This window comes from Quercus suber, unplaced genomic scaffold (genome assembly GCF_002906115.3).
Source record: "Quercus suber isolate HL8 unplaced genomic scaffold, Cork oak 2.0 scaffold_1126, whole genome shotgun sequence".
In the NCBI taxonomy this organism is placed as follows: domain Eukaryota; kingdom Viridiplantae; phylum Streptophyta; class Magnoliopsida; order Fagales; family Fagaceae; genus Quercus; species Quercus suber.
In genome coordinates this window covers 77,764-85,297 of record NW_027070530.1, presented here as the reverse complement: position 1 = coordinate 85,297, position 7,534 = coordinate 77,764, and the positions used below count along the sequence as shown (strand labels likewise).

General features: G+C 33.9%; 1 pseudogene; it reads left to right on the top strand.

The window, feature by feature from the left end:
- The first annotated feature begins 2,094 nt into the window (after positions 1 to 2,094).
- Positions 2,095 to 6,910, top strand: LOC136065757 (probable dolichyl-diphosphooligosaccharide--protein glycosyltransferase subunit 3B; annotated as a pseudogene).
- Positions 6,911 to 7,534: the final 624 nt, after the last annotated feature.

The window sequence follows — 7,534 nt, the reverse complement described above, 5'->3', positions numbered from 1 at the left end:
TCACAGTGTTTTTCCCATTTTCAATTTTTTTGATAATTAAAGAAGTTTTTCAAAGGATCTTTTTGCTCTGATTCCTTATTTCTTAATGGTTTTTGCTGATGGCTTCACCCCCTTTTGTAGTACCTTCCTAGGGTTTTGGTGTACCTCTCATTTCCTCCATTTGCTCCCCTAGGTACTAGAACCAATGTTGTGTCAGCAACATTGGTGGCTGGCCCCTTCCTTATTTTCTCACTATATTCTCTTTTTGAGGCTTCCCCCCCCCCCCCCCCCCCCCTTAATTTTGTTAAATTAATAAATTAATTTTTTAAATTTATATGCTGATGTGTCATGGGTGATGTGGCATTTTATAATATTTTAATTCCTCTGATTGCCACCATAGCTATTTTCGTTGGTTGACTGACGAAAAGGATGAAAATAACATGCGTTAATTGGTTTAGGGACTAAAAGTGGTAAAATTAAAATGTAGGACTAAAAATGGAAAAAAAACCAAAATGTAGGGACTAAAAGTGCATTTACGCATAAAAGAAATTATTAGAACTTTGTAGAACTCATCATGAATGCTCTTAGAAGTTAGTTCTCCTCTATCGATATAGCAATAGCCATTATAGCAGTGGTGGAGCCAAAATTTTAGCTTAGGAGAGGCAACATTGAAAGTAAAAAATAATTATGACAAAATGTGACACGTGGGACAATTGTGACAAAGTTTACATATTCGTGTGTGGTACTAATATGATTGTTTTTCTCTACTACTCATAATAGATCACTACAACAACAAAAAATTATAAAATTAAACTTTTTTTTTTTTTTTTTTTACAAAATTTATCACGATTTCTAAATGAAAAATGCTATGTTCACAACAATTTTACAACAAATTATATGGGAAAAAATATAATGTCAATGGTAAGTATAAATTAGAATCAATAACATTACCACCTATGGTTTGTTGTGTAAATTATAAAAATGTAGTAGACCAGGGGTGTCAAATGGGCATGTTTGGGTGGGTTTGGGGTGGACATAATTGGGTTGGGTACATAAAACTCATTTACCCATTTATTGCCCATTTAACTAATTACTCCTAACCCAAACCCAATCCAACCCAATTATTATGGGTAAATTTGAACCCACCCAATTACCCAATAATCAAAATTACTAAAATGCCACTAAAACTTGAAAATGACTAAAGTACTCCTAAAATCTTCTAAAATTACCAAAATGCCCCTAAATCTAAAAAAGACCAAATATACTAAAAAATCATTGAAAATTACCAAAATATCTCTGAAACCTTTAAAAGGACCGAAATACCCCCTAAAACCGAAAAAATGTCTAAAATACCCTAAAACTTGAAAATGACCAAAACACCCTCGAAACCTAAAAAATGACCAAAATACCCCCAAACCTAAAAATGACCAAAATACCATAAATCCTAAAAATGACCAAAATACTCCCGAAACCTTAAAAATGACCAAAATTCCCTTAAAACCTAAAAATTACCAAAATACTCTTGAAACCTAAAAATGACCAAAATACTCTCGAAACCTACCTAAATCTAAAAAATGACCAAAATACCCCAAAACCTAAAAAATGACCAAAATAACTCTGAAACCTAAAAATTGACCAAAATAACCTCGAAACCTAAAAATGATGAAAAATCCCCGAACCTAAAAAATCCAAAATCCCTGAAACATCCAGAAAAACAAAAATGAAAAAATGACCATAAATTAAAATGAAAAATTAAAAATGACCTATATGGACGTAAAACTCTCCTAAACCTTTTGTTCACTTACCTCCAAATATNCATTTTTAGTCCCTACATTTTAATTTTACCACTTTTAGTCCCTAAACCAATTAACGCATGTTATTTTCATCCTTTTCGTCAGTCAACCAACGAAAATAGCTATGGTGGCAATCAGAGGAATTAAAATATTATAAAAATGCCACATCACCCATGACACATCAGCATATAAATTTAAAAAAATTAATTTATTAATTTTAACAAAATTAAAAAAACATAAAAAAAAAAAAAAAATTTAACATAAAAATACATCAGATTTGAATCAAACACACAAAAAAAAAAAAAAAACTCAGAATCTCTAACTCACCTCTACAAAAACCCCAAGACCCTAGTACCTCCTAATCTTCTTCGATGCCACCTAGCTCCACGACAAGTTGGAGCTCTAGCTCAAAACCATCCACTCCGAATTCTCTATCCTCGCCCAACTCTTCATCGCCAACAACCCTAACCCTAACCCTAGCCCTAGTAACCCAAACCTCTTCTTCCACAACATCGAGTTCAAAGAGTCTCAGCAGAGCTTCGCTCTCTTCGGCGTCAATGCTCTCCTTCACATCCACCTTGTCATTTTGCACCAGCCCTCAAAGTAATCGGAGTAGATGGGCCAGGGCAATTTCTCGTGACTCGTCGAGTTAACGGCTGATTTTGTCCAGGCCAAGACTAAGCTCAACGTTAATTCGATTCACCGGCCTCTGTTCCTCTCCACTAGGCAATTGGGCTTCATCGTGGTCGCAACCCTGGTTTGGATCCCCTTCACGATTAAGAAGATCGTGAAAGGCAAGACCTTGCTTCATGATCCCAACCTCTGGCTCGCCAGCTCAGTTTTCATTTACTTCTTCAGCTTTCTCTTTGGATCTGGGTTTAGAGAAGGAGATGGTGGGTGCTGGGTTCGACTGGGTTTGCTAGGATCTAGGATTTCTCTTCGGCTTTGATCGGTGATTGTTGGTGGGTTTGATTGGGTTTAATCAAATCTGGGTCTAGAGAAAGAGATGTTAGTGGGTGTTGGGTTCGACTGGGTTCGTTGGTTGGGATTGTAGGGTTTGTTGTTGTTGTTGGTCTGATCGGTGATCATTTCTAGACATTTGGGGTTTGGGGTTTGTTGGAGATTTGGTTTTGGCATTTGCTAGGAATTTCGCAGTTTGAAATTTCTTTTTGTTTTCTAAATTATTAACTTGTTGTGGTATTTGACATTTCTTTGATTATGGTTTGGTTTGGGAGTGGATGAGTTAGGTGCTTTGCTGGGTTTCTATTTTTTGGATGGTTTGGTTTGGTTGTGGTTTCGTGTTGGTTTTCCTGTGTTTGCTCTTGTTCATGCTCTTTGATTCTGTGATGTTCATGTTTTTTTTTCCTGTACGTTTGATGTTCATGTCTTTTATTTTGGGTTTGCTCTTTGATTCTGGGTTTGATGTCATTGCTGGGTTTATTTCTTGATTTAAGAAGAACATTGAAGAACAAGTTCATATCTTCTTAGATCTCTATTCATTTTGTTTTTAATTTTTTTTATTTAATTAAAATTAATTTAGATTCTGATGTGGCATTTTTTAATGCCAATATAGAATTTTTAATTATTATTTTAATTCCTCTGGCTACCACCTCAGCTATTTCCGTCGATTGACTTACGAAAAGAACGAAAATAACACGCGTTAATTGATTTAGGGACTAAAAGTGGTAAAATTAAAATGTAGGGACTAAAATGGAAAAAAGCCAAAATGTATGGACTAAAAGTACATTTACACCTTTCTTTTACTAAAATTCTTCACATTAACAAATAAAAAAAAAAAAAAAAATCTTTCAGCAAAATTTTGATGAGAAAGTAGCTTGTCCATTGGGGAAAAAAAAAAGTAGTGTTTAGTCACCAAAAATTGGAAAAAATAGAGTTTGTTGAGCACATTGTGAGTGCACTAAGTTTTGTATTATACTTAGGAATCACAGACATGGAAAAATGTCCTGAAAACATCTCAAACATTTTTTACTTTGAATCCGTTAAGTATTTGGAAATTTTTTAATTGGACAACATGGTTGGGACATGGTTGAGAAAAAAAAAACACAAATATGCCTGTTTTAATTAGCACCATCGCAAAAAGTTAAGATCACAAGTGCTATGATCATCTATGTGTATGTGTGAACAACAACCCCATCGTACCTCTTTAGTGATTAGTAATGACGCCTTGTTAATTAATTTTTAATTTACTCTTTTTTTCCTATTGTGGGAATAAGGGCCCAAAATTGTATATTGGGCCTTGAGCCTTGACCGAGGACATTGGTTGGCCTGAGAGTGAATAGACGGTTGTGGAGGTATTCAGCTCAGAATTCCATGAGTAAGATGCAAATGAGAAGACTAGAAAGTTGGTTCGAGGAGGGTTATCTCCTCGGATAAGCAAAACACAGATCAAATATATATACTATCATTCAAAGTGACCTTCCAAGATGTTCTATTGATAGGGACGTGTATTATAAACATACAAGAGGGATGAAAGCTCAGAAATATCTAAGGAAAAGCTACTACCACCATATTGAATGTTCTGCAACTAACTTTTTGGCCGCATTTATGTGGAAAAGACCCCTGAACAGTGTTGTCTTGGCTATCCCAACTCACAGAGGGCTAGAGAGGGTGTTCAATGGGACAAGCACTCAAGTAATGCCTTGGATGATCAATAAATGGAGGGCCAAGATCATTAAAAGGGAGATATATAATGTAAGAGACCCCTAGAGAAATAGGGATCGAAAAATTAAGAAGAGAAACATTGTAGCAATCAGGAATGAAACTTGTAATTAAACTTTGAAAGAAATATATAGGAACCAATCTCCTTGGACATTGCCGAGAACATTTTTCCTTAGTGTAAATTTGTTATCTTCATTCCTTTGTCATCAAGATTTATTTTACTTGTTGTTTGATTCATTAATACCCAATTTTCCAACATATTCTCTACAAATTCATTGTTTTGGGCTTTCGAGGCCTAAGTCCATCTACCTTTTGGGCTAGGAATTCAAATCTGGTCCTTACACCTATATAGGACAGAATTAGGATTCAAGCTTAAAGGGGCCGAAAGCAAAGGTGTCAATTTTGTACTGAGGTATTTCAATTTAATTAAAGTCTTAAAGAAATGATATATTTCAATATTGGTCGATCCCATTGTATCACTATATATATATATATATATATATTAAAACCCCATTTTTTTATGAGCTTTAAGAAAATGCAACTTCATATATCTATTTTGAAGCCATTAATTCATATATCTAACGTAATAATATATTGCACAAAACCTATTTAAATTTCAAGTAATGTTACAGTCACAAACTATTTTATAACATTTTCGCAAAATGTTGATGTGACCAACCTCTTATTAGTTTCATTTAGGTCATCCATTAATATTACTTTTTCATTTATTAATAATCACTCATCACATTAGCTATTTATAAATTTTTTTATAAAATAGTTTGTATTTCTAGCATTATTCTTATATTCCTATCACACTCACACCTCATTAATATAAAGAACAAAATAGATAAAAGGTAGTAAAAAGAAAGATGTGGAGAAGTGAGTTCCACGTGTAAAGTAGATGACTAATGGACAAAACACAATAGTGACATTTTTTTAACCAAAAGCTTAAAAGTAAATATAGGGAAAGTAAAGAGCTAAAAAAAAAAAAAAAAAAAAAAAAAAAAAAAAAAAAAAAAAAAAAAAGGAAAGTAAAGAGCCTCTTGAGAAAACAAAGAGATAGCAAGCTGGTGGAGTAATCAAAGCAGAAGAAAGAAGAAAATAATAGAGGATTTCTGCGATTCGAACATGAAACAACATCGCTTATGCTGCTAAGAGTAAAATTGAGGGAGAGAAATTTAAATTGGTAAAATTAGGGATTTGTGATTTTTGTTTTGTAAACTATTTTAGATTTGTGATTATATGGTGTAGTGAACCAAGAAATTCCCATCATCCATGGAAGCCACTGGATGACCAAAGCGCCATAAATGAACATTTAATGCATGAGCCGTTAAATATAGACGAACACAAAGATATGACCGTTGGAGGGATCTTTATATCACCTCATTAAATCACCAGAGACATTACAAGAAGGCATTTAAGCCACCATTGAAAGCTTACAACGGCTAGAAAGACAGTCCTATATAAACTACATCAGACCTCAAGCAAAGGTACAAACACAGTTTACAACTTGATTAATCCTTTATCACTTTCTCTCCCAGTGTTTGACTTTACTATCAGAGGTTCATTAGCTAGCACCACGCCAGTGACCATTCCGAGAGAAATACAACTCTCTGATCTTATGTAGGAATCCATAATCACTTGGTCATGCTCTATTTGGACGAACCTATCAACTAACGAATTTGGCTTTTAGACTAAAATTTTGTTTCATCTAAAGGATATTCTTGTTACAGCACTAAGGTAATAAGTTTGGGTTGATTTGATGAAGGGGGCCAAGATTATATTTTAATGAAGAAGGGCCAAAATGTTTGAGAAAGGGAGGGCTAAAGTTGCACGTGAGTATCTAATTTGATGCATATAATTACTAATTTGCTTTTTTCTCTGGGGTTCGAGCCCCCTTTAAGTTGGCAAAATTAATTATGCCAAACACACGCTTAGTGTCCGTTTGGCAAAGATTGTTTTTGCCAACTTATTTTATTATTCAGCTTATTTTTGATACTATACATGAATTTCACTACACTTTTTGGTACTATTTATGAGTTTCCCTGTACTATTTTAATTAACTTTTACCTTTATCTATAGTACTTTCAGCAAAAAGTTTTCAGTTTCAGTAAAATAAGTGGATCCCAAACAAACCCTTAACTTATATTCTTAGTCTCCAACTCTCCTAGCCTATAATACTTTTGATTTGTTTGCTTCAACCGTGACTGAATTGAATATGAGAGCATCTAATAAGCCATTTTGGTAAAGTTTCAGATTTGAAATTCGGGCCCGATGGTTGTCACCTAAGTTTTGATTTACATGGTTCGGTGGAGTTTGATAATGTGTTGTCAAGGAATATTTGTTCAGCAATTCAACAAGGACATTTCTATGTAGTTGTGGAGTCTACTGCTCCTTTGCCAGCTCCAGATTTGGAGGGTCCGCCTCCTATTGCTGTTAATGGTGGTGGAAAGGACTAGCCTAGGGTGTGGAGAGTGTTTGGATCCTTGCTTGGTGGCTTTTTAATAAAAAGAATTGCCACATTAGTTAAAAGGATACCACATCATTATTTCGTTAGCGACATAGATAATAATACTAACGGTAGTTAATAAAATGACTAACACCACTTATTTTTGAAACTCAAGAGACTAATAGTGCCCATTTAAAACTTAAAGAATCAATTGCATTTATACATTAAACTTCGAGAACTAATGCTGAAGTTTCGCCTAAAGTTTTCTTGCATTTTTGTATTGCACCTCTAAAAGTGCAATATGAATACGCAATATGGTTTGTAATGTTATTGTTAGTAATTTTAACTATTATTCCTAAACTACCTTTATTTCTAGTTTGCAATCCCAAATTTATCCAAATCTCTTTAAAAAGAAATTTCTCAGGGGGAGAAGAATTTCAATGCACTCTATGCTCCCTCCTCATCAATTGCAAGAAATCCAAAAACAAATGTGCAATTTCAAAAGCAAATTGCAAAATTCTACTAAAATTGGTTGTTTTACTCTGCACTGTAGAATGATTCTTCGCTTTTTTCACTTATATTATTTTTGCTTAAACTTCTTGTCTGCTTCTATGACTTTCAGTTGTCTATTTTT